Raw genomic sequence first — 27005 nt, forward strand, 5'->3', positions numbered from 1 at the left:
TTCTCTAAAGTTTTTTTCTCCTTTAAAGTTGGGGTTTAAAACTTTTTAGAATGAAAGATTTTTTGCAGTAAAGCTTTGAAAATATTTTTTTGATTCATATGTTTTAGTGAAAATTTTTTTCAGGAGGAAATAAGTTAGTGGCCCTGATAAAAATTTACCGTAAAGGAGTCGGGCATATTTGTAGTTATGCTGCTACTTTTCGCTTTTGTTATTCAGCGTGGTTGTTGTCAGAGTCGTCCCGAAGAGATCTCTTGTTGAGGGGGGCCGTATGTGTTTTTTGCCAACTAGAGACACACACGCACACAAAAAAAAGCGTCCTCGATATTTGATATTTGCCAACTATACTTTAAAACTTGCCAACTAAATGTACAAATGTGCTAACTCAAATGCATATGTAACAGCTTTGGGGAAGGGGGATACAACATCCCCACCCCCACCCCCACTCTCGTTCGAGACAGCCCTGGTCAGCCTTGGTCGTAATAACCACTCTAACAGAAATAAAAAATTTTTTTTTTGTTTATTTATTAATAGCTATTCATAAAACTGTCGTCATGAATGAACTAAATTCAATTAGTCTATTCCAGACAACAATTATTCCTCTATTATTCTATTATCTAACAATTATTCTAGTTTCATTTCCAGAAATAACTTTTATTTTGGTTTTTACCAACCACGCTGAATTAAGGAAGCCAAAACTTAGAATAAAATTGCAAAATGTAGAACCATTTCCAAAGCAAGAATATTAAACCAGACAGTCTTTTAAAAAAAAACTTTAAATAACTGATGTAAATAACATCACGATTAATTTTAAAAAAAAAACTTAAGTTAAAATAAGTAAAAATATACTTAAGAAACTTAAGAAAAATTTAAAACTTTTTATAGTCACAACAACTGCTTATTTGAACTTATTTAATATAGCATATTTTTAATTTTTGTTTTTATTTGAATTTATTTAATATAGCATATTTTTTGTTTTTGTTTTTATTTGAATTTATTTAATATAGCATATTTTTTGTTTTTGTTTTTATTTGAATTTATTTAATATAGCATATTTTTTGTTTTTGTTTTTATTTGAATTTATTTAATATAGCATATTTTTTGTTTTTGTTTTTATTTGAACTTATTTAATATAGCATATTTTTTGTTTTTGTTTTTATTTGAATTTATTTAATATAGCATATTTCAAACATATAATATCGATACCTTCGTTCCATTATGAATTTAATATTGTGAAACTGCATTTAAGGAAGTCATTAAGCCTTAATTCTCTTGAGACAACAATAGTTCTTAAATGCCGCAACGATAATAAGTTTATGTCGTGCCGCAACGATAATAAGTTGAATTTACAACGTTTTAAATGAACCTTATTCTGTGTCATTTTAATGTTGCAAAGTAATATCTAAACGTATAGTCAATAACAGCACTTATATTACAACCTTCAGTCTTGTATTAAACCACGACAATGGCTCCCATACTAAAGAAGATTGGTAGACCTAATAAAAGTTTTGGAAATAATGTATTTATTGATGCAGAAGAGTCAGTACTTAGATCAGGAAAAAAACGTTGAGTACATTCGATAAATATTCCAGCTGTTGCTATAAACAAAAATATTGCCGATAAAAAAAGCAGACGTTCTTCTCGTTTAAATAATTGGATTGTTGGTTTTTCCTTAGAAAACTTTAAAAGAGCAAAGCTACCATTGAAAGACCTATGTTGCAAGAATATTATTTTGAGAAAGAAAACAATCCTAGAAAAGAAAACTTTTGGTTACCTGCTCGTATTCCAACAAAGCATAACAAGAAAGACTGTGCTGATCAGATTGTCTATTTGGTAAAAGCATATGAGACACTGAAAAAAATTCCTGAAAGCAGAAGACAAGAAAGAAAAGTAAAACAAAAAGCTGCATCTTTTACAGTTAAACTGGACAGTCTGTTTGATATATCACATACAGACACTTACACATTGCTGAAACACTCTGATAACGATGAGTGGCTTATCGACTGTAAATTTCTAAAAAGTCATCGAAAGATTCTTCAAGTGGGCTCAATGGCTGAAGTTGACAAAATACTTGCTGAAAAAGAGCGGCAACGCTTCATCAAACTACAGTATCAGGAAAGAAATAAAAGAAATGATTTGCTTCATATTAAGAAACAGCAACTCAAATGTTTAACCATTACTGATAATAATGAAGTCAACGAGGGCGAAAAATTTTCTTCAGATATTACGGAAGAAGATGAAAGAGATAAAAGTTTTTCAGTGAAAGAGAAAAAAAAACATCATTGCAAATCAGCGATAACAATGAAAATTTCAAAAAGAGAACTATTAAAAGAAACGTGTACAGTTGCTGATGGATCCGGTATTAGTGAAAGACAACAGATACTTATTTTGGGAAAGACTTTAGCATTAGGTGGAGCAGCTTTAAATGGTGTTACACTTTCTAAATCATCAATTCAAAGAGCAAGATCAGCTAACAGAATTGAAGAAGCTAAATTAATTGAAGAAACTTGAATTTCTCCTGAATATTTAGAAATTCATTGGGATGGAAAAACTTTCAAGCAAGCTACTGAAAAAAGGAAGAGCATCTTGCTGTGTATGCAGGGCTACCTCCTAAACTGCTAGGTACTCCTAAAATTGCTGACGGAAACGCAATGATGTTCAGTGATGAACCTAATTTATAAATGACAATTAAGAGCATCTGTTGTTGCACTTGTCTTTGATACAACATCTGAAAACAGTGGAGCATATAATGGAGCTGCAATTCTAATTGAGAAGCAAATTGGTCGTTCTCTACTCCGACTTGAATGTACACATCATAATTCAGAGCTCTTTATAAAAGCAATATCCAATGCTATTTGTAGTTCGAACGAATCACCAAGAGTTCAGTTGTTTAAAAAGTTTAAAGAAGAATTTTAAACCTTAACAAGAATATACAAGAACTTAGAGTGCACTGCTTGATTATAAGGGTTTTAGGTTGAATTTCAAAAGACATGAGGTTTTTCTTCAGATTCATTTAATATGAATATGAACGAGCGGAAATGTGTTAAAATCAAAATCGAAAGCGTTCCTTCTTAGTCCAAAATTGATATTTTCCGAAATCCAGAAAATAGTTCTTAAAAAACAATATTATTTGTATTATTTTAACTCTCATTAACAAAATAATTGAAACCCTCATGACCATTATCTTTGTCTTCAAAATGTGGTTAATTTAATATATAATAATACCTTTAATGATTTGATGACTTTACGACTTACGTGCAACTAGAATTACTATTTTTGGGACCGCTATATACATTACAGGTTTCAAAGCAAAATAAAATAAAATCAAAAACTTTTTTTTCCTTACTGTATGAAGGTTTTAGCATCATGCCAAAACAACTTTTTGCAACTGAAAAATTTTAAGTATATGATTAGAATATATATATAACTGTTACCTGTTCTAAACTTCTGCAGGGTTTCAACGCAAGAGTATAAATAAATTGGTGTTACCAGCATCATTTCATCTATTAATTTGAGAACTTTACCACAGTTGGGTCCATCCAATCTGCAACCATTATAACCATGCCACATTACAGTATTTTTGTCCAAAAAGGATTTCAGGCCCTAATTAACTAAAAGAATGTCAACAATGTTTGTTACAAAATTATATATCAGCTCATATATATGAAGTTCCGGAGGAGGAATGGTATCAAGAATAAATTTTCTAGGATCTTTCTCAAGCAAACATGGGCTAATAACATTATTGAATAATTGCGTAGTCTTATAAGGATATTCTGCATCTTGGTATAGATAGTAATCTGAACTTAAGGAGGCAAACGTTCTTAAGTCACCTGATGAGCTTATTGTACCAGTACAGTAACAACAACCATGTTTTCCACCATAACTCTATAATAAATTATTTTATTATTCTGAGATTTAATGTCTTAATAGCTACTTGTAAAAATTAATAAAATAAAGCAAAATTTCTTACTGATATGCCAAGAAGTACGTTTATGAACTTTAGGTCAGAAGGCACAAAAAATTTGAGCTGATTTAAATTAAATAATTTAGCAAGCATACCAAGATTATGGTTATTCTCCTTGACGTTACGTGCCAAAGCCAGAATTGTTACCTTGTTCACTCCTAAATCCTTCTCGTTTCTATTTTGCTCCTCTAACTTTGTTTCTTCAAAAATATTCATTACAATCTGAAAATTAATCACAATTGATTAATAATTCTAATTTTATTACTTTTATTTGAGTAATATAAAGTAGGTTAAGTTACTAAACCTTCACTGAACCCTGCCCTCCGTCAATTCCAACTCTAAAAATGGCTTTCATAGGATCTAATCCACGTAGGGATGTTGTATACATTGAAGACCTCACCAAGTCTGGTGAGGTCTTCAATGCATACAACATCTTTCAACGCTGAGTTTTTAAGTTCATCTTCCTTTCCATATAAAAAAACAACTTTTTTGTAACTGTAAAACTTATCTAGAGCATGAGACCGCTTCATAACCGTAGCAATTGAATTCTTTTCAACACCTAATTGTGAAATACCATACTGTAAACAATGTGATATATTAAATATTTTAAATTTTTAGAAACAAAAAATTATTGTACTGCCGTTTAAATTATGTTATAAAATATTTAGACACCTAAACGACCAAGATCTTTTCGTATATCTCTATGAATATCACGAACAACATTTTTAGGCAGATCATGATTTTTCTTGATATCAAATATTGTATCAGTAGAGACTACTTTGTTTTTTTGGAGCTTTGGTTTTAGTACTCCAGGTAGAAGTGATCCTCCTAAAATTAGAATAAAATATTGCATACAGTCATTATAAATAAATAAGAAAATAAATAAAAAATTTACCAGTGGATAGTTGTAAGGCATTTTCATTCTTAACTAGAATCTTTAAAACAGTTGAGGTTATTTGTTCTGACATATTTTGATTCTTGGATAGAATAAGATTCTTAGCATTTTGAACAGCTAATGTTCTCGTGCCTGGATCCCTAATGCCCTTTCCAACTAGTTGGAAACAATTTGTGCAGAATGAGTTTAATCTTTCAATGCAGAGATTTTCAATTGGCTCAATGATACAATCTCTTAAGTTAAAAATCTTGTGGCTGCGCTTGTCTGATACCATACAACAAATTGGACATAAGCATTGAATCCCACTTGGAGCAATCCTTCCTACGTTTATAACTTTCTTCCACTTTTCCAAACCTCTTCTATCAATTTTACAGACTTTCCTTGCTGTGAGCAAGATTGTTTGTGTTTTTAGTAAAATATTTTAGAAAAAATTTTATAAATATAATAAAATATTAATAAAATATAAAAACCTTTTTGGCATAGAGAGCATTTTTGCAACGGCAACAAAGTCCAGTAGAAAATGTATTTATATCAAAACTGAGCCCTTCGCGTGCATAGTCTCGAACTAGTATCACCAATGATGGCATACTGCAAAGAGAGTGGTTGTCTGTTTTGTTACAGTAACAAAAACAAACTGAATCTCTATACTCATTATAATTTTTTTTCCTTAAAAGATGAGCCATTTGATATGTAAATTTATCTACTTTTATTGTTATTTAAAATAAATGTTTGTTAATTAAAAATGTTATAAAAAATAGTTAAAACTTTTACAAAATAAAATAAAAAAAGTTGTAAAATTTTTTACAATATTTCTAAGCAAGTCATCAACCGCTTTAAGAGCTTTATTAGTGAAACTATTTAAGGTATTATTATATATTAAGTTAACTACATTTTGAAGACAAAATAAATAAAATATCACGTGACTTTCTATGATTTTTGTAATAAAAGTAAGCTTAAATAATTAAGTTAATATTGTTTTTTAAACGCTAATTTCTGGATTTCAGAAAATATCAATTTTGGGCAAAGAAGGAATGCTTTCGATTTTATTTTCAACACATTCCAGCTCGTACATATATATATTATTAGAATCTGAAGAAAAACCTCATGTCTCTTGAAATTCAACCTAAAACCCCTAGAATCAAGCAGTGAGTGTGGAATGGCCTCATGACCAAAATAGTTTAAGTAAAGAAATGGGCAATGGATTGCTTGGAGAGAAAAATATTTCCTCGTGAGGACTATTGCGAACTAGTGGAGCTTACTCTATTTTTTTTCGATGGACATATTAAAAGAGGTTTCTGCATTCGGTATGCTGTTTCTGATCATCATGCAAGGTGGATGTCAAAAGCCATTTATTATACAAAAATATTCCTACTACCTACTTACTGATGAAGAAGCAAGAAAGGTTGAGAGGATGGCTGAGTACATTTGTCTTTGTTACGCAAAGTACTTTCTTTAATCTGCTATTACTTCTGCTGCCCCAGCTAATGACCTACATTTTTTTTATTTAATGAGGAAATTTAAATCAACCTTGAAAGAGCTGAGGAAACCATCAATCACCATCTTAGATACTTATCTGAGGAGCTAGTAGTTTTTTTACTTGTTCGACGACTGTATGAGTTATGCAGAAAAGACTATGATGTGTCAGAAACTTATAAACTAACCAAGACCAATTATTATTTGGCGAAGAAAAACCTTTTTTTTTTCTTTGACGTTATTAATTGTATATTTATTAATATTTCAATAAATCTTTTATGGGATGTGTACAAATAGTCGTAAATTAATAAAATTTTGTATAATTGTTTTCTAATGGTTAATAATTAAATTGTGTAAACCCCACTAAGTAACTAAAACAATTAGTTGATTAACAAATTGTGCAACACTTGCGCAATACGTTATTTTAACTTCCATGTTTTGTGGGGGATCTAAAAGTTGTCCTAAATTCGAAAAAAAATTTTATTTAAGGTTTTAAGATCAAATTTTATTACTGGTAAAAACCCCGATAAAAGTTTCAAAAAAAAGTTTAAAATGGACCACCCTTGTGATGGTTTTTAGTTTTTTTATAAATTTTTATTTTTCTAAATTTGCCGTTACAAATTATTAATTTTCTTTTGTAAAATATACGAAAAGCTGGGAAAAGAAGAAGACAAAAATAGTCTTATTGACAAGCCCCTAAATATCCATACATAATAAAGTCATTAAAAACTTGTCATTAAAAATTGATGGTCATGTGTTTTTCTGAAGTTTATTAAAACAGGAGAATTTGGTATTTCTGAAGAAATACCAAATTCTCCTGTTTTAGTATGTATATTCGAAAAAGGTGAATCTTTTTCTAAAATAATATACTATAATAGAAGAAATATTGCATAAATAACAAAAATTTTGAATAGTTGTATTTTTTTTAACATATAAATAAAATGGTTTAAAAAAATATTATCCATAAAACTATAAATTAAACTAAATACAAGATTTAACTTTAAATTGATATAAATACAAGTATTTCGTGGTATTTTACCACGTTAAAAGCGATATAAAAAGGTTTCATAATTTGAAAATGCGGCGATTTCTTTTATCACCAAACCTATTAAAACTACTTAATCAGCAGCATTTTTAACTTACAGTATTATTAATAGCTACGTACAAATGAGGTCTTATATACCATATTGAACTTATTTAAAGACTTTATGGTAACCAATAATAAAATGATGTCTACTTGCGTAAACTCTCAGATATTAATATAATTATGAAAAACCAATGATTTTGGTTAATAAATATACTTTTGGTAAATAAAAGATGCCAAACTTAAGTATGTTCTTGTTTATATCACATTAGAATGTTTAGAAAAATGTTGAAACAACTACCTTATTCGGTTTAGGTGTAAACTTTATATAATCATAACCTTTGAATTTTGAATTTTAAAACCTGTTGACTTAAATTTAGTGTAAAAAAAATAAAAATAAAAGTTACTAATTTGATACCCTCACATTTGGGGTACAGATGGTAAATAATTTAGTGTTTTTTTTTTCCAGGCTCCAATCATCGCAAGTTTTATTTCTTAATATACGTATATTCATTGCTTAGCTACAGTTCCGGTTATATGTATACTACATAGTGTAACAAAATATTTTTGGCCAGTAGGCATACTGGTCCCGGTGCTCAATTTCTGTTACTCTGGAACAATAACTTTTACTAAAAAAAAAACAACAAAAAAACACTTTAAATACTTCTGGAGGCTCCAAAACTTTTCGGACCTGGGCTTAATTGCTTGAGGGACAGTAAATATTGCTTACACTGGCCTTGCTGTAGTTAGGCCACTGATACTAAGCGCAGAAAAAGATATTTACATAAATAGTTCTAAACTTTTCTAGCCCATAAAACACCGTAGTTCTTAAAACAGTGCCGGATTAAGACTTGCAGAGTCTAGGGATACTTTTGAGCAGGTGGCCTTTGTTCTTACTAAAGTGGCGAAAAAGCCTTACAAAAATAAATCATCTTCTTGAAAAGTTTTGGAGCTCCTAAATCTACGGGACATGGGGTTGTAGTTCCCATAATCAAGGACTGGTTTAAACTTTCCTTCCTCAGTTTTTAAATAAAACTTTCAGGCAAAAAATCTGTAAAAAGAACTAATAAATATGCCAATTATGCCTTTCAAATAGTCTGCCTTTTCTCATGGGTGTATGCGCCTTCTCATTGCTATGTTTCAGCTTTGTCTGAATTCCAGACTTTAATTTTTTGCATTACTGTTCTACAAGACTCTCTAAAAGGTATTGTAGAATATAAGTAAATTTACTTACTTATTTTATATAGATTACTTTTAATTTACTTTACAAGTTATATAAAATGTAAGCTTATGTAATTTAAATTTTTCTATCCTAGGAGTTATTTTTAAAACTTTGTCAGTTTTTTTACCAAATATCTCCAAGCAGCATGCACAAATTATGTTTGAATATTCTGTCATTTCTCACCGAACTGATTTTTAAAACTACTATTAAATTTTTTAAAATATAGAAAATTTTAGACAAAACAAAAAATTACCAAAAAGTTTTTAATAATTTAAAACTAAAAAAATCATTTATTAGATTTTATTAGAAGCAAAATTTTATCTGATCTGATAAAATAGCTTTCACTTTTTATTTGTCAGGTTTTTAATTTAATATGGATAACTTGACTATTTCCTACAAATGCAAAAATCTTCCAACACAAATTATAAACCTAATTTCCCGTTAACGGTAAAACTATTTATGAAAATAATTTTTTTTTATGATTTACTTTAAATACTGAATAAAAAAAAGTGCGTAAATGACGTCACTTTTTTCAAAGATATTTAAAGCAATAAATCAGGAATTTATATGCTTAGCAGTTAGTTTTGATTTTAAAAATAGTCTAGAACATAAAAAATTTTAAAAATCAAAATTTACCCTGAGGGTCGCCGGGGAACACTATGTCATTGTTGATCGCAAATAATTTTTGATAGTCTTTAGCCTACAGAAACATCTTTCATCATTAGCACGTAAAACAAGAAGACTCAAAAAAATTTTGTATAGTATAGACAGATTAGGAATACGTGGTGTCATCTGTTTGTCAACTAATTATAGGAATGCATCTTTTATTAGCATTTTTGTCGCTACTGTAAATTTCACATAAACTTCTAAATAAATCTGTATTTTCCTCAGATAAACTTGACGGATCAAAAGAAATATAGTTGCTAAGGTCATTAAACCTTTTAAAATTATCTAATTGGTTATGAATAAATTCAAACTTTGAAGAAGGTTTCACATTTAAAGAGCGTAGTTAAACCCAAATCGTCTAAGTTCTTCTGCCATCCTTTTTTTTTTAATTAACATCAACCGATGCCATTAGTTAAAAGCAGTTGCATTTATATAAGTTGAATATATAAAAAAAGTTAAATCAATGTTTTATTATTGTTATTATTACTATTTTATTATTATTGATATTTTTATTTTTATTATTATTGTTATTGTTTTTATGTAAAACTAATTTTCATGAATGTTTGAACGCTAAGATATAATACTATGAAGCTTAAAATTTATCGCAAAATATAAATTTAGTTGAGAATAGTAAAAAAATATTTTCTTAACTTGTTGCTCTCACATTTGGGGCAGGTGTTGCAAAAATTTTGGGGCTGTTTTATTCCCAGCCTCCAATCATCACAAACTTTTGCAAAGCATTATTATTTGACATAAGTATAAACGTATAAACATTTGGAGTTTGACCTCAAACACCAAAAAATCCTGGATCCACCTCTGTATATATATATATATATATATATATATATATAAAAATATATATATATATATATATATATATATATATATATATATATATATATATATATATATATATATATATATATATATATATATATACACAGGTGGATCCAGGATTTTTTGGTGTTTGAGGTCAAACTCCAAATATTTATACGTTTGTACTTATGTCAAATAATAATGCTTTGCAAAAGTTTGTGATGATTGGAGGCTGGGAATAAAACAGCCCCAAAATTTTTGCAACACCTGCCCCAAATGTGAGAGCAACAAGTTAAGAAAATATTTTTTTACTATTCTCAACTAAATTTATATTTTGCGATAAATTTTAAGCTTCATAGTATTATATCTTAGCGTTCAAACATTTTGACTGCACAAAGTTTGAACTTGAACCCCCCCCCCCTCCCCTCAAATTGAGGGATTGCAAATTTTATATGGTCATAATTTTTGAACGCTAAAAAATCATTCAATGAAACTTAAAATTTATCAACAAATATTAATTTAGTTGAGAATAGTAAAAAATTATTTTATCAACTTGTATATATATATATATATATATATATATATATATATATATATATATATATATATATATATATATATATATATATATATATATATATACATATATATATATATATATATATATATATATATATATATATATATATATATATATATATATATATATATTCTATTAAACACCCAATAATTACATAAATTATTGGTAAAAAAAAAATAAAGAAAATGCTATGTGTGTTCTTGTACTGTTCTTGGAATGTTTTCTTCCATCAAAGTTCTAAATATGTCTTTGTTCCATTAAATTCCATAATTGGACAAATCGTTTTAAAATTGCGGCGACATTGGCTTCAAACACTTCCTTAAGGTGTGCAGTTTTAATTTTATTGCCCTCGATCATACATTGCAACATATTAATACCAAATTGCTTGCATATATATATATATATATATATATATATATATATATATATATATATATATATATATATATATATATATATACAGTGAGATAGCTAACTTCCAGACATGGAGCAAACTCCAGACATTTATATGTTTATACTTATGTCAAATAAGGATGTTTTGCAAAAAATCGCGATGATTGGAGGCTGGGAACAAAAAAACACCAATTTTTGTGCCCCCCCCTGCCCCAAACGTGAGAGCAACAAGTTGATAAAATATTTTTTGTACTGTTTTTAATTAGACTAATATTCATCGATAAATTTTAAATTTCATAGTAAAATATTTTAGCTTTTAAAAGTTATGACCATATAAAGTTTAAACCCCCCTCAATTTGAGGGGGTTATAAATTTTATATAGTCATTATATTTGAACACTGAAAGATAATACTATGAAACTTAAAATTTATCGATGAATATAAGTCTAGTTGAGAACAGTACAAAAAATATTTTATCAACTTGTTGCTCTCACGTTTGGGGCAGGGGGGGCACAAAATTTGGGTTTTTTTTGTTCCCAGCCTCCAATCATCGCAATTTTTTGCAAAGCATCCTTATTTGACATAAGTATAAACATATAAACATTTTGGTGTTTGCTCCATATCTGAAAGTTAGCTATCTCAAAGACGCCGCAATTTTAAAACGATCTGTCCAATTATAGAATTTAAAGGAACAAAGACATATTTAGAACTTTGATGGAAGAAAACATTCCAAGAACAGTACAAGAATACACATAGCATTTTCTTTATTATTTTATTTTTTACCTATAATTTATGTAATTATTGGGTGTTTAATAGAATATATATATATATATATATATATATATATATATATATATATATATATATATATATATATATATATATATATATATATATATATATATATATATATATACAAGTTGATATATGTTGATAATTAATATTTGTTGATAAATTTTAAGTTTCATTAAATGATTTTTTAGCGTTCAAAAATTATGACCATATAAAATTTGCAATCCCTCAATTTGAGGGGAGGGGGGGTTCAAGTTCAAACTTTGTGCAGTCAAAATGTTTGAACGCTAAGATATAATACTATGAAGCTTAAAATTTATCGCAAAATATAAATTTAGTTGAGAATAGTAAAAAAATATTTTCTTAACTTGTTGCTCTCACATTTGGGGCAGGTGTTGCAAAAATTTTGGGGCTGTTTTATTCCTCCAATCATCACAAACTTTTGCAAAGCATTATTATTTGACATAAGTATAAACGTATAAATGAAAATTAGTTTTACATAAAAACAATAACAATAATAATAAAAATAAAAATATCAATAATAATAAAATAGTAATATATATATATATATATATATATATATATATATATATATATATATATATATATATATATATATATATATATATATATATATTTATATTTATATTTATATATATATATAATTTTAAAATTGGTTAATTGGTTTTTTTATTCCTTTAAAATATAAAAGACGTTCCCCGTTTACGAATCACTGTATTTTATGAACATCCGTCACTGTTCATCACAGTTTTTTTTTCTGAATTATACAGACTATTATTAATTTATATTGTAAAAGTAAAACAATAAGAATTAAAAGCTATCAGAAATATATAGAAAAAAAATTTTTTTTTCCAAAAGAGAATAGCTAGTTTGACCGAGCTTTCATTTCTAAAGTTCGGTCACTATATATATTCCGGTCACTATATATATTCCAATCAAAAATCCGCAAAAAAGTATGTTGAGCAAACAAATTTATTTAGATGACTCTTAAATTGTTAAAGTTTTATAGATTATTTTTATAGACGAATTATTTCAAAGCGGTGCAATTAAGTTTATTTTTTCTACTAATTGTTGTTATTATCGTTTGGTGACGCGTTGTTGAATAATCCATATGTGACAGAAGTTTTTTTTTTTTTAAATTTCATTAATTCTGAAGAAAAATAGTACTTTATAAAAAAAGCAAAAACAAAAACAACAATGTTTTTTTTTTTTAATTTTGTTCATTTGTAATTACAAAGTCGTGTTATTTAATAAATCATGATCAAAATATAGTAATATCTTACATATGCAATATAATAAACTGCATATACAATAATTAAAATCGTGTTCATATATATAAATCGTATCATAATTAAAAATAGTTAAAAATTCGTAATATATAATAAACCGTGAACAGAATATAGGATAGAATAACATGAAATATAATGGACTGCTTTTATAATATTTAATCGTTTACTTATATAGTAAATTGTTTATTGAGCAAATAATATATTTAAAGATTTTGAGATATACAAAAAATACATATATATTACGATTAAGTAGCGGCATTTTTTATAGGACGCGGGAAAATTGCAGAAGATCAAAGGTCATATTATCAAGAAACCGCTTTTTCGTACCATGTGATATTTTTTGTACAATTTCTTTGTAACAACTTTATATTCATAAGCCACATCATGTTCACAGTCTCCTCTCTGTTTCGGTAACAAAATAAAAGAATGCTAAAAAGTAGATAATTTTAAATTCTCTCAACAATATAAGTGCTAAATTTGATTATTTTATTCAATATATTTTGTTTATTTTAAATTTTATTCAATACATTCTATATATTTTAGATTTTAACAGTATGCATAATTTTGAAACTTTTGTTTTGCAAACAAACTGATTCAGCAGATTTCAAATAAATATCATTTTTATATGATTTTTATGCACAAAGTAATAACAAATATTCTTGGAGAAAAAAAGTTTATAAAAATTGAAATGCGCATGCATTTACTTTAACTACGCCAATGGTGTCGTCACTCGCATTTTGTGCGAGTAACGGCACCATTTATTTGCATATAGCAAATAACAACGTTGCATATAGCAGATATGGAACGTTGTGGCAAAGCTCTAAGAATTAACACAACAACATTTATATGCATACTGTATTTGTCACTAAGAGAGTTCTTTGCAAAATTAAAATTATAATTACTTATTATCTATCTATATATATATATATATATATATATATATATATATATATATATATATATATATATATATATATATATATATATATATATATATATATATATATAGATATAGATATATATATATATATATATATATATATATATATATATATATATATATATATATATATATATATATATATATATATATATATATATATATATATATATATATATAGATATATACATATATATAATATAAAATACATATTTATAATATAAAATATAAATATACTATATACATATATATAATAAAAAATATAAATATATATTTATATATACACACACACACATATATATATATATATATATATATATATATATATATATATATATATATATATGTATATATATATATGTATATATATATATGTATATATATATATATATATATAGATATATATATAAATTAGTAGAAAATCTATATATATATAATATAAAATATAAATATATATTTATATATACATATATCGTTTGATTTAGTGTTGTATTATAATAATACAAAACTCTTGTTCGTTTAAAGTGCTCAATATTTAGGAAATTTATTTTGGTTATATATAAATTTCTAAACAGAGCGATTTATAATTATAGTTAAAAACGATAAAGAAAAAACTTTTTATTATGGAACTTTAAGTTTCATGCCTAACGGCAATCATCAGCCATATATTACAAAATTAAAAATTAAACGTTAAATTACAATTAGAATTACGGTGGCGTGAGTTCTAATGACTCCATGGAAACAAAATTTTAACGTATATGTAAATTTAGTATAACGTGACGTAAACGTGACGTAAACCAACCAGGATCAATCTTCGGTATCAAAAGAGGAGATAAGGAACTTATTTTTGTGCCTGCACTTCGATATTATTTCGCTTCTTGTATTTAGTAGGTTTTCTCCTCTATACATCAAAATTTGGAACTTCTCGTTCAAACAAAGGTTACAAACTCTTGATGTTGGGTTGCATGGTTTGCATTTTTTAACAATCCTCCATTTGACAAAAGGTGTAAAGTTATTTTCTTTTAATTTCCATACTTCTTTAGATAGCTCTGTATCATTCTTGTATCTAACTGCATTAAAAGATTTTAAGTGGTTTGCATACCGAACTTTAAAAGGTGTTTCGCTAATTCCAAAATACACTTTTTCTTTATATTCCGGATTATTTGAATAGATGGTGGCCTGATAAACAATGTTGTTGGAAAGGCAATGGTTGTTCATGGGACATTTGGTTTTTTCAATGCAGTTGCATTTCATTTCATTAGTTTTTGCCTCCTTACGTAAAATGCTTTTGTTGTGAGAGTTAATAATGGATTTTATGTTTGGCATGCAGGAATAACTTATTTTGATTGTGTTTCTATTAAATATTTTACGAAGTCTGTGGTTAAATGGAATATATATATATATATATATATATATATATATATATATATATATATATATATATATATATATATATATTTATATATATATATATATATATATATATATATAAATTAGTAGAAAATCACCTAACAAAAATTTTTCTCATTTAACACTATGTTTCATCAATAAAGACTCATCAGAAAAAAAGGTTTTCTAATGAATCTTTATTGATAAAACAGTGATAAATGAGAAAAAGCTTCGTTAAGTGATTTTCTACTAATTTATAATTGCTTTGTTTTTTTAAGAACATTGAGCACTCTATTTTGTAGAATACATTTTAAAATTATTTAAGTATATATGAATCAATCACATCTAAATATATATATATGAATCAATCACATTTAAAAATGAAAACAAGTATTTACATTTGAACATTGAGCACTCTATTTTGTGGAATACATTTTAACATTGGAATATCGTCTTCATATTTGTACCAAAATTCATCGAGTTTCCAAGCTTTTGCTTTTATAGTGTAATTGAAAAAAGATAACTCTTCTTTCATATTTCGCTTTGAGTGTGTTTTTTCTTCGCACAGATTAAAACCACCAATGTTGCAAGCTTAGCAAACCCATTTTTGCGTTTAACAGGAACTTCAGGTGAAACATAAAATTGCAAATCAATACTTGAATCAATCACATCTAAAAATGAAAGATAAGTATTTATATTTGTCAAAATGTAATCTATTTTTTAACAACACTGAAAATGTAAAAAAAGTAAAATTTATATATAAATTCAAAAACAAATAATGTTTTTTAACAAACGTAAATTTCAGGTTTATAACTAACCACTTCTCGAATAATATTGTTCATTTAGCAAACAAATGTTTGTATGCGTTGATCTTCGAGGATATTGTCGGAGTGCTGACTTTGAAATTTTTTTCTTAATTTTGCTTTCTGTTTCTTGATATTCTTTTTCTGTAAGACACTCGTTTGTTCTCAAATCAAAGAAACATGTTAGTAAACTTTGCAGCTTTTGTTTCAAAAACAGCTTTTCAACAAAGTATACCTTTATGAATTTGAGAAGACTAGCTTGTAACATGTTCTTTCTTTCCACCGTAGGAGATGGTTGTAAAAAAAAACATATAGCTGAAGATTCATTTTCAAGAAAGTTCATTAACGTATTTTGGACAAATTTCGCCGAAGAAAGTGTTGGAAAGTTTTTTTGTCGAGAGAAGTTTAGCTGCTTCTAAAAATGGAACAAGATTATAATGTAAAATATCGAGGAACTTCCAATCATCTGATAACAAAGTTAGTTTCTCGAGTTTATTAATCTGTTTTTCTGTTAACCCATCGATAGTGCCAGGATTTATGGTAATTTTATTATTAACATATTTTGCTTTTATTATCTTACCAATCATCAAAAACATTGAGTTTCAACGTACATAAAAATCTGACGATAAATTTTTTAATTCCAGTCCCTGCTTTTTAATCTCAGTAAAAAATAAATGATTGCAAAACAGAGGATCTTTTAACAAGAGCTATTTTTTTTCTTAACTTGAATAATATGCTGGATGAAAAAATAAATATCTGATCAACAGTTTTGTCGGCTGACGTCTCCTCCTCCTCGCTACATTCTGCATCATCTGAGCTAACGTCTTCTTTGTCATAAGTGCTAGCAATTTCTTCTTGATCGTCAGATAAAATATTTCCATTAGATTCGATATCGCTTTCATTATAACTATTGTAATATATAAGATCTTCATCTACATCTGCTGTGCTATCTAATAAGTTATGTGATGGTTTAGTCTACAATTTGATTCCATGGTTCAAAACAATATTTAAATTATGACAAATGCATGAAAGTCGCAAAGCAACAGATCCCATCGCCTTTTTAATATCTTCAGCGTTGTCAGTTGTAATTTTAGATTCAATTTCAAGTTTATTAATTTCTTTTTGCACAAATGCTGTAAGTTTATTACTTAATTGCCTTCCGTAAAACCTATGAAAGCAAACTATTTTTGATTTATATTTAAACTTTTTTGTTAAGTAATGCGCTGTTGTACAAAGCCAATACGATCCAACTCAATTTTTCCACAAATTTTTTGCTAGTGCTATGTAGGTAACTGATTTAAGCCTAGCTTTAAGATCATTCTTGTATTGATAGTACCACTTTCTCAATCGATTAGATATTATCTTTCGATGATGGCTTGTAATGCGGAGCAAGCGTGTTTAAAAGGAGTTGCATACCAGGTTTATGAAAATCGTTGAAAGGGCGGCTATCTTGAATAATGCAATTTATTATGGCTTCATCTATTTCATCTCTTTTCTATGTTCCGAGGAATTGATCTTAAGCAATTTTTTTTTTTGAGAATTGTAAAGGTTTTCCGGTTTTTTATGAACATGAAAAATATGTTTCCGCAGATTTGGCTCAGGCCCACATACAAGCTTTCGATTTTCTAGAGACATCAAACAAATATACTTATTAGCTTTGGAAACAAATGAAAATAGTGACTTAATGGGCAATGCCTTTATTTTACAGACTGATTTTATAATTTGATTATCGTTAGTATCAGAGTTCGAACCTATATTATAAAAAAAAACCTTGTTAAAATATATTTCACGTATCAACGCAAATTAAAGACCGATTTCAAACACATGACTGTACAAGAGTATTTTTACTGGTTATGATTTTTTAATATTATTATTATTACGCTCTGTTTTCATAAGCTAGAAATGCTCATATTTTATTATACAAAATATGTTTGCGAATATACCTGAATATGTGATACTGCCGCCAGATTGACCTCTACATTCTACAGTTTCTATGTTTCTTTGAGGTAAAGGCAAAGCGTTCCAAATAAAGATCTTTTAGATAATCTTCTGTCTTTATCTTTTTTTCCAGCCATATCTGTCAAAATAAAAATTAAGCGGTACTGGTGCTTTGATTTCGTTTATATTATTTATACAAACTCAATAATGAAATGAAAATAGAAAAAATAAATATATCAACCACATATTTTCACAAGAATAATAAATTTTAATATATATAAATAGAAATAGGCAAAATATTAAAATTTACTACAAAAAAGTATGAAAGTGTCGCGGCGATCTGATTTCTGATATTTAACAGTAGTTAGTGGAAGTGGAACTCCAATTTTTTGAGCTTTTTTAACAGTTCTGCTAACAAAAAAAAGAATTTCTCAATGCTGCTCTTTTTTTATTCTTAATTTGGTTTCCTGTTTTATTTTTTTGTAACTAACAATGTAATTTATTGCTAGAAAAAGACTCTCAATATCATATTTTTACTTTAAGTTATTAAGAGCATTGTTGTGTTTTCCGCTGAGAAATTCTTTTGTCTGTTCAGGATATTTTATTTTTATGCTTTTTATTTGATGGTATGTCAGAACATAATTTCTGTTTCTTAGAAAGTTCAACTTCTTTCCAAAAAAATATAGCTTAACACTTTAGATAAAACCAAAATATTTGTTATGATTGTATTACTAAATACTTATATATATATATATATATATATATATATATATATATGTATATATATATATATATATATATATATATATATATATACATATATTTATATATATGTATATATATATATATTATATATATATATATATATATATATATATATATTTATTATATATATAATTATTATATATATATATATATATATATTATATGTATTATATATATATATATATATATATATATATATATATATATATATATATATATATATATATATATATATATATATATATATATATATATATATTTATATAATTTATTTTTTATTTAAAAATAACTATTTTTGTCATGTTTTTGCTTTGTGTTATATTTCAGTGAACGTATTTAAGGTGTTACCTACCGTAATAAAACAACTACTGTTATAAAAAAGCAATCAAATATACCGTCAGTTGCGTATTATCGGCAGGGCACACCCAGCACCGGGTGCGTAATTTTATTATGGGGCTCCTTATGTTTGGTTGCCCTCACGCATAAGGGGCCCCACAATAAATTCGAGGATCTTTTTTTATTATTTTTTTAGTCTTTGATTTCGTTTACCCACTGTCACAAAGGGCCTTACCTGGGGGCAATGTGGCAGTGTCTAACTGAAGGGGTCTTAACTTTTTGTAAAAAGATACATGATCTCTTATATATCGTCTATGAAAGAGAGTATGAAGAGTATGAAAGGTATATAGAAGACATTAAAGATATTAATTTTTATTTATAGAATTTTGTCTCTAACATGTTTACATGCTTATAAGTATTCTTGTTAACAAAAATACTTATAAGCCATGTTTACGGTCAAATATTTTGTAAACGATTTTTATACAAAAAAGTTTTATAAATGAACTTGTATGATATATATTTTTGATAAACACTTAAAAATTGTTATTTCCCAAAACATACAAAGTGTTTGTTTTTTCGTTTTAAATATCATTTTAGATCAACAGCAAAACGTAGCAATATATACTTCCTTTTGCTTTTTTAAAATAAAATCTTATTTAGAACGTGTGTAACTCGCAGAAGGTATCGGAAAAACATTTTGAGTTTTAACATTTCACTTCCAACCGCAGGTTGTCGTGCGTTATTTATGGAATGAAAGTATATAGACATTTTTTAAAATAAATATGTCTATATATACACACGTTCAGTATGAAACTTTAAAATAATTTTTTTAATGAAACTATTTTTACTTATACTATATTATTATTAACTTTTATATTTGTAGCATATAATATAATTAAATATAAAACTAACTATATAAACATAATAGCAATAACTACAAATATAAAAATAAGGTAACAAAAATAAATGTATAACATTTAATGTGAAAATTATAACTACCCAATTCGTGTTACATATGTTAGCTAATGTAACAGGATAAAGTGGAGAATTTTTGATGTATAAATTTTGATGCTATTTTATTGTTTATAGACATTTGTTGCTTTTATAGCGCATATAAGTCATGCATATCGATGCCCTGTAGACATATCTATAATACAACAGTTAAAAATTTGTTTCAGACTTTTAAAGTTTTTATATAAAACTTGTAGAACAAAATACTCAAAAATGACGAAATTAGCGACTTAATATGGCAATTTTGACATAATGATACGGTAATTTTAGCATACTTTAATAAAGAAAAATTTATTAAAAAATGGATTGATAAATTTTAAATATCATAAGAATTTGTCCATTACACCCAACTTATTACACCTAATTGGCGATTTATGGAGTTGCAAGCCCTATTTTATTAAACAAACACGACAAAATCAACCACCATTTTTAGTATATTTCCCAACTATCCTTTAAATAAGTCGTCGCATGAGAATTATAGGGTTCTATCTGCATTTTTTTTATGTTAAAAGAATCTAACAATTAAAGTTTTAATTAATAATTAATAATAAAAACAAACAACTTTAAAAAAATTATGAATAATAATATATTTTTAATAATGAAACCATAATAACATAAACGACTTGTAATTTATAACTATACAGAATAATAGCATTAAAACATTTTAAAATTAAATATCGAAAATTAAGTTCTCACAACATAAAAAAATGCAGATAAAACCCTATAACTCTCATGCGACGAAGTGTTAACATGATTTCCTGCTAAATCGACACATTCCCTTAAACGGTTTTTTGAGAGCAAACAGAATATTTTTAATGGTTATTTTTATTTAAATAATCATGAAAATGACCAATTATAGCTAATGCTTACATCAATGCTCAAAAAATTAATGGTTTAGGTGGCGCAGAAGCTGGACGTTAAGTGACGCAGAAACTGGATTTATAATAATGCTTATTCAAAAGATACGGAACCTTCAAGTTTTATGCTTCCATAAACACTTATAAAACCTTACTAACAAAAGAAAATACGCAATTTGTTCTTTCTCTGGATTCTGAGAAATATATATATATATATATATATATATATATATATATATATATATATATATATATATATATATATATATATATATATATATATATATATATATATATATATATATATATACATATATATATATATATATATATATATATATATATATATATATATATATATATATATATATATATATATACATATATATATATATATATATATATATATATATATATATATATATATATATATATATATATATTTCTACCTTTTGTAAATAAAACTCCAATTTGTCTACTTACAGCAGCAATTTAAGTGTCCGTAAGGATGTCTAAACCAAGTCATTACAAAAATATTTGTGTATATGGCCATCGACAAAAAACATGGGCCGGAGGAAAATATTTATTCCGAGCTTTTTATTTATTAGAAAAAAGTTATACTTAATTTTAATCAAATTTAAATTGTATTGTCTTTAAAAAATTGAATAACAGTTTTATATGTTTATAAAGCTGGGACCCCCTTCTGTTTATACGGTTACAATCCCAACACGATTATTATTGTACGATCAAGGTTTGCAATAGTTGTTGGAGGAGTCAAATATTATATCTTTACACAACTGTCAATTATTCTTTTGAAAAATAGTATTAATTTTCAGAAATATTAGGAAAGGGATTACGTGAAAGTAATAAGAGTTTTATGAAAACAGCAGGTTCTATCAATTAATCTTTTTAAATTTTTTTACGCTCGCTTTTATACCTTTTTTATTTTTGTCGCAAAGATTTTTTTTGTCATTTTTTGTGATAAAAATTTCGTAATTTTGTAATTTTTTTGTCATAAAAATTAAGTTGACGTACATGCTCACATTAAATTTCATGAAAACCAAACATGTAAGTCCTATTTGGTACATTGTTAAAAGGATAATATTTTTTATATATGCTCGTTCACGACAAGTTAACTTGCTTACATAAATATTTATTTTTTTCTTTAAAGACGTAAGATCGTGCGCAACCTCCGGGTCAAGCTTGAGGAGTGGGTGTGTCGTACCTCCCTAAGATAGTAAAACTTTAACTTTTTGTTAGCAGGGAATTTTCAAATGGAGAAAAGTACAAAAACAAAAACAAAATTAAAACCTTTAAAAAACACATTAAAACAAAAGAAAAAGAGGCATCAAATTCATCAAAGGCAAAAAAAAATGTTCTTTCTTTCTTTCATTTTTTTATTTAATTCTTTTAAGTTCTTTTTTTCATCAAATTTTTTTGTTCTTTTAACACTAAAACTGTTTTTAATTGAGCTTAGTTTTTGATGTTAAGATCTGTAGGTTTTTAAAAGAATTTTTAACTGACGCTAAGACCCTTCTAAGTAGCTTTTGTAATTTTTTGGAACTCCACCCCCTTTCTAGAGAATAAAATAAGAGCAAATTTGATTGCTGTACAAAGATTCAACCTTATATAGCAATCAAATTTTTTTTCGATTGCGGCATAAGGTTGAACCCTTCACAAAATGAGAAATTAAATTTTTTTTTTGTTTTGAGATTTTTAATAGTGGATAGCCACCTTAAAACCCATTGGATAAGGACTGGTAGAACTACTGTTTTTTTTTTTTTATAAGTTGGTATACTTGTCATCACCCAGTGAGATCTGACCGGTAAAGGTAGAAACTATTGTGGTGGTGCCGGTAACTTTTGGAACTATAACTAAAAAATTAATATGCAAGTAGCTAAAACACCAAAGGGCGTTTAATTGGCTCTTTACTTACAAATAAATCTTTTTCTAATATAACATACTTAAACAGGGTGTTTTGAATAATTTTATTTTTTAAACATATAAAAGTAACTGTGTGATAAAAAATATTATTCATGAAAAAATAAATTAAACAAAACACACGATTTAATTTTAAATTGATTTAATTACGAGTGGTGTTGCGTGGTATTACACCGCAGTGTAAAAAAGTTTTACAATTTGAACATGCGACGATTCCTTTTATCAAAAAACCAAATACAATTAATTAATCAATAGCCTCTTCTTTAACTAATAATATTATTATGTAGTTACGTACAAATGAGGTTTCTGAAAACCTTTTAATGTGTTCTTAAAAACCACATTAAACTCATTTAAAGACTTTATGGAAAAACAATAATATAATGATGTCTTAAATAATTACATTAATATTACATCTCAAAATTTACCTACGTAAATTTTGAGATGTAATATTGATATAATTATGAAAACGTAATAATTTTGGTTGAAATAGTTTTTATAATATTTTAATATTAAGTTTTCTTTAAAATTATGCTATATTGTGGTATAAACAAAAACATTTTTACGTACCAAACTTAAGTATGTTCTTGCTTATCACATTAGAATGTTTAGAAAAAAATTGAAACAACCACTTCATTTGGCGAGGATGTAAACTTTACAAAAAAACTTTGAACACAAAAAAACTAGCGTATGAATTTTAAAACCTGTCAATTTAAATTTAGTGTAAGAAAACAAAAATTATAAAAGTTACTAACTTCTTGCCCTCACATTTGGAGTAGAGAATATTTCAAATTTTAAATATTTCAAGGTATTTTTGTATCCAGGCACTAATCACCACAATTTTTATTTCTTTATCTACTTATAAATCGTTTCTATACTACAGCTCGGGATATAGGTATATTACACAGCGGCGTAGCAAAGTATATTTTGTCATTAGACATACGTGGCCAAGGTGCCCAATTTCTGTTTCTCTGGAACAATAACTTTTCTAAAAAAAAACAAAAAAAACTTTTTAAATATATCTTAGGGCTCCTAATTCTTCCGGCTGTTGGTTAAGTTGCTTGTGGGACCGTAAGTTTTGCTTATACTGGCCTTGCGGTAGCTAGGCCACTTATGCTACACGCAGATAAAGATATTTGCGTGAAAAGTTCTAAATTTTTCATGCCCATATAAAAGTACCGTAATTGTTTAAACCAAGACTTTAAGAGTCAAAGGATGTTCTTAAGCAGGTGGACTTTTTTAGCATCAAAGTGGCAAAAAATCTTTACAAAAATAAAGCGTCCTCTTAAAAAGTTCGAGGCTCCTTAATCTCTAGGGTATGGCCCCCATAATTCAGGATAGATTTAAACTTTCTTTCTTTAGTTTTTAAATAATAAATGCATTTAATGTAATTCAAATTTTATTTTACATAATTTATTTGTAATAAAAATTTGTTATTACTTTTAAAATAAAAAACTCTTACTTAAAAAATATTACTTTATTTGTAAATTGACTTTACATTTGATAGCATTTTACTTTTATGTAATTTACTTTCATATGCAAGTTTCTTTTTAATGTAATTTTTTTAATTAATTACTTTTATAGGTAAATGTAAATTACAGTTTGAGGAACTTTTATGTTATGTAATGTAATTTTCAAAAGTAATTAATTTTTAAAAGTAAGCAGCGGTTTCATGTGACTTACTTTTACATGTAAAAGTAAATTACTTCTTGATGTAATTTCATTTTACATAACTTACTTTGAAAGTAAAAAAACTTACATTATAAAGTAAAAGTCGTTTCAAAAAAATTAATTACTTATACGGAAATGTAAATTTACATAAAACGTTTAAAGTTACTTATGTAATTTACTTTTTGATAAAAATAAACTTACGCGAGTAAGTAAAAAAAAATAAGTAAAGAGCCACCCCTATTAACCATCACAAGAAATAAAAACAAAAACTTCAAAGATAATATTTTAGCTTTAGTAACCTTTTAAAAACAAACATCAAAAAGTAATTGGTAAGATTTTTTCCGAATTTTCAAAAACGTCAGGCTCTCTATTACAATTTCAAAAAATGTTAGGCTCTATGATAATTTTCACAATTTACAGATTTTAAAGATTTTATACAAAACTAGTTGCGCAAAAAAACATGCACAAGAAAGAATAATTATCTAGTGCATTTAATTTGGTAAAAGATTACTACATCAATCCAACAACACCTGTAGAGTAGTCCAAGATATCTCCTTTTATCCAAGATTATCTGTATTTTTTTTTTTATAATCTAACAACATCTCAACATATAAAATTTCTAATATCATCTGGAAATTTAATGACCACTAACAACATCTTTAGGAAAATGTAACTACATCAATTTTTCTCTAAGTTTATTAACATCTGGAAGAATTTCCTCCAGATGTTATTACATCTGAAAAAAATCTTGTATGTAACTACATTTGGTTATAATAATGCATTTATGTTTTTTTTCTTTCCAGATTTAACTACGTATAAAAAACACCATATATGAAACTAAATCTGCTTAAAATAATGCATTATAAACAAAATCCTGTAGTTATATTTAATATAGTTGAAAAGATATTACTAAATCTGTTGAATTCACAGATGTAGTTGTACAGATGTAGTTTTTCTTAACATAATTAAAAAGAGCTAATTCCATATGTAAATTTTCTAGATGTAGTTGTACAGAGATAGATAATTAAAAAGATGTAGCTGCATCTGCAGTAATCATATACTTTTTACACAGATGTTATTAGACATCAATGTTCTATTAGCAAACCTTGTTATTTGCTTGACGTAAATAGTTTTGAGATTGGGCTGGGTGAATAAAAAAAGCGTTATTCACGTAAAGTTTAGCATTTTTACCTCAAAACCAATAATTGCTAGGCTTTATGCGAATAAAAATTTGACCAAGATTGCTGAAGTTTTTACTCACGTAAAGCTGACCAATTACTGTGTAAAAGCAATTGCTTTTTTTAATTCACCCGGCTTATTGTGCTTATCATGTCTCTGTCTTTCAACCAAAAATGGTCAGAAAGTCATTGATGGTTAAGTTAATATTAGTTCCATTCATATGGACTTTTCCAAACCGTATAAATTTATGTTATATGGAGGGTTGTTAAGTTAGAATTGTATTGGATTATTTTTTAAAGAATTCTTTCAATTTCGATTTTAAGTAGTCTTGTACAGAAATTATAGTTTTTTATATTTTTTTAAACGTTGAGTTTAATTGTGAGTTCGAAGAAAGGGCTTAATTTATTAAAAGAACTTAAATATTATTTTCGAAGAAAGAGCTTGATTATTAAGCTCTACATCTAAATAATGTACAAATGTAGAAAAGTGAACATGTCAAAAAGTGGTTTTTATCCCTTTCTTCCAATTGGTGGTTCAACTACAGCATAGTTACTGTTAATGGCTATGGTTATAGCGTAAAGAGTCTTTTTAATGCTTTTAGAAATAGCATTGAGTCTATTTTCATGTGTATAATATATATATTTTTTTTTATCACAGAACACCGCGGGAGAGCATTTAACAGGAAGTTCACGCCTCCTTCCGTACCAATGTCGCTTGTTGGGCTAGAGCTGGCGTCGAACCTCGGACCTCTGGGTTCTGAGCCAGAACTCTAACCACTGGGCCACGGCTGCTTAAATAATAACACGCATAAAGCAAATACAGCTGAGAGTGTGTATTCATGTACGTAATTATTTTAGAGAACCAACTAATTTTATCATAATGTATAATTTTGTAAATGTTTTCTTTGATAGAATTAAATCGAGGTTACTACACATAAAAAAGTAATCTTCAGTTATTTAAATTTTTTATAACCATAATGAACGTAAG

The 27005-nt window shown here is 26.6% G+C and overlaps 1 long non-coding RNA gene across 1 annotated transcript; it reads right to left on the bottom strand.

Annotated features, from left to right (window-relative positions):
- Nucleotides 1–13102: 13102 nt before the first annotated feature.
- On the bottom strand, nucleotides 13103–17948 carry LOC136084340 (uncharacterized). Its single transcript, XR_010640496.1, has 3 exons — nucleotides 16339–17948; nucleotides 15919–16191; nucleotides 13103–13620 (listed from the first exon to the last, which is right to left on the bottom strand). It is a non-coding gene; the product is annotated as an uncharacterized LOC136084340 (long non-coding RNA).
- Between the last annotated feature and the right edge of the window lie 9057 nt (nucleotides 17949–27005).

The sequence above is a fragment of the Hydra vulgaris genome, chromosome 08, assembly GCF_038396675.1.
Source record: "Hydra vulgaris chromosome 08, alternate assembly HydraT2T_AEP".
In the NCBI taxonomy this organism is placed as follows: domain Eukaryota; kingdom Metazoa; phylum Cnidaria; class Hydrozoa; order Anthoathecata; family Hydridae; genus Hydra; species Hydra vulgaris.